The following is a 3,012-nucleotide window of genomic DNA, read 5'->3' as shown; positions in this document are numbered from 1 at the left end:
AGAGTCGTGGTAGAAAGTTCGGAGATGGTATTAAAGTAGCTCAGTTTAAATGTATTGTACGAATTGCCCTTACTCTGGAATAAAAAATACGGGGTGTCTATTTAGATTTAGTTAAAAGTGGCTATAAAATATCAGCTCCAGTGGTGCAGATGGATAAGCGTGTGCTCTTCTCGGCCACCGTAGCTGTAGCGTAATTGGTCAAATATTCCGCCCCCTCCGCACACGCCTTCTTTTTGAACGTGATTTTTCTTCAATGAGGGTGACGCTGTAATCCAAGCGATGATAGTAGACGTAGAGGAGTGGGGTGACTTTTTTTCTTTATAAGGTAGCCTAATTTTTTATTTTTACAATGTTTTTGTAATGTATTAATAATCACGGGCTGTTAAAAAACCAAAAACAAGTAGGCCTATACTAATACTAAGAGTAGATTTGGTTCGAATAGCCAATATTTTAGTAGGCTATAAATATGTGGTTATGTTACAGCTCCCCTTTGAAGCTCTTGTGTTTTTCTCCTTTTCCATCTGTTCAATCCTATTCTGCTCACAGGTGATTGGAGATGAGTTTTGTTCCTGCTTTGTTGCAGTTTGCTGATTTTTGTAAAATAACTTATGTTTTTGCTTTTCAGATAAAAGGATAGTTTCAGTTTAATATATTGCGGGCTCATTTATTGGTAATAAATAATTGATAATAAATAAGATTGATGATAATTTTCAAAAAATATTGGGCATGTTTTTGAAGCTGCGGTTGCTTATTTGCCTCGCGAGAGTTGGCAACAGTAGTGCGGATATTACGTCATTGATAGGCGACAATGACAAGGGATGAGCCATTATTTCAAATTGGAATTTCTTTGGATTTACAAATTCTTTGGAAACATTTGGGATAACGTCAACTGCATGAAATATATCACACTGTGCAAATGGTTTTTATGAAAATCTTACATATTGTGCCTTTAAAATAACTTGTACATATTTTTAAACGTTTTAAAACATAAAACTGCACGCATTTTGCGAAATAACATTGTTGTTGTTTGGCCCTGCTCGTATAAACGAGTAGCATGATCCTGCCGCGCTTGGAGACTGCAGTTTCATGACCGCAGTCCTAGAACCAAGTTTTTTTTTTCTTAATGTACTAGCTGTTTATACTATTTTATAGCACACACTATTCAATTCAATTTGTATAACTGAGGTTTATTTCAAGCATTGTAAACACTGCAGTACTAGTCACCAATGACAACTAGGTAGGCTGCTACTAATCAAACTATTCAAACAAAAAATAAAGTCTCACAAATGAAATAAAAAGCTAAACACATAGGAGTAAAAACTATATTAAAACTATAGCCTACTGTACTGTCTATAGTGTGTTTTTACATATTTATGTGTCTTGTCACTTGTCAACCTGTCTGTGCACTGGAAGCTTCTGTCACCAAGACAAATTCCTTGTGTGTGTAAGCACATTTGGCAATAAAGCTCTTTCTGATTCTGATATTAGCCTGGGTTAGCACAGCACAGCAGCACACGTGATTCGCTTATTTGCTCTGCTGTGTGCCTGTAATCAATCAGGCAGAAGAGCAGATTTATCATATTACACCAAACTATGCATTGTTTTGACACTGTTGCAGTTAATGTTTTAATGCTTAACACTGAAACTTGAAGTGTCTTACATTGTTGGTTGTTTCCTGTCTTATGTACATTAAGCAATAATAATAAAAAAAAAAAACACTGAAACTTTGTTACCTTTTCGAAATAATCCATTAGGCCGGTACACTGTGCGATTTTTTATTTCTTTAGAGCCGAATTCTGACTACTTTTTTTGAGTCGGGAAGAATTTCGGCTTTGTCGTGCGTCTTTTGACGTGCAGTGTACAGGGGATAAGGAGGGACGATCGATGGTCGGATGAATTTCTAACATGTCAGAAATTTTAGACGCCCCTCGTGAGGGTATCGCACAGCTGAAGACTGCCCTAAACTGATTTTTCCCTCACTGCGCCTGCTTGAAAACAGAAACGAAACCATGGCGACTTGTCTTACTATTGGGAGATGAGAGGGTCTGTATTACTTACTATTAACTGCTCCGTTTTCAACTCCTCCTCGACTTCAAGCGGCAAATCTCGCCGGTCGTTATTGAATAAGTTCAATAAGATGCCAGACGCCTCGTCTTGAAATAGGACGAGAGTAGACAGCTGCAGTCATCCTAGTCTAACCGTATTTTTGGCAGATGTACAATCATAGGCGTAGCTTGACGTTTGAGTTTGGGGGGGCCAAAGTGACAATTCTTACGTAAATGAGATTGAGGGAGACGTTAAGTTTGTTTTGATTTATTAATTTACTTACAATAACAATTTAAAATGTATTTACTTTTACGTATTCACTTTTACATGTATTATTAACTGCATTATATACATTTTTACTTCATAGAGAAAACTTTATAAATAAATATTTAGTAAAATTCTTAAATCGCTGTGGGGGGGCCAGGGGGGCCTGGCTCCCCCATAAACTACGCCCATGGTCTGGGGTGAACTCCATGCTGGTAACGATAGCGCTGTATGCTGGAGGACAGTGATGTAGCAAGTCAACCCCGGGCCCATATGCAAAAATGGCAAAAACATTTGTATGTGAGAGGGCCCCATTTCTTTTTTCTTTTTTTGAGTAGTGGGACATTCACATTAATTAACTGTATTCAGGCAATATAACACAACTTTAATCTCGTAATTTTGACTCTTCTAAAAATATTATGGCACTAAAACGCCACCATATTTACTAAATTACTTAGCCTAATGCAAACACATTCTTAGCACAGCGGCCCAAAACACAAAAAAACCTCACTCATTTTAGTTGTAATTCATCTAATTTCATTCAATTCTCCATGCCTTTCTTTCGGCAAATCCATCTACAATGTCCTTGGTGTTCAATTTAAGGCTTTGTGTATTCTCAATGGAAAGAATGGCTACTTTCGATAGTCTTTTGATAAAAGAGCATGCTGACAAAAAAAAAAACATATTTATTGTGGCCACAAA

This window comes from Sinocyclocheilus rhinocerous, unplaced genomic scaffold, assembly GCF_001515625.1.
Source record: "Sinocyclocheilus rhinocerous isolate Xijiao unplaced genomic scaffold, SAMN03320098_v1.1 scaffold605, whole genome shotgun sequence".
Taxonomy (NCBI): domain Eukaryota; kingdom Metazoa; phylum Chordata; class Actinopteri; order Cypriniformes; family Cyprinidae; genus Sinocyclocheilus; species Sinocyclocheilus rhinocerous.
Note: the sequence above shows the minus strand (reverse complement) of the source record.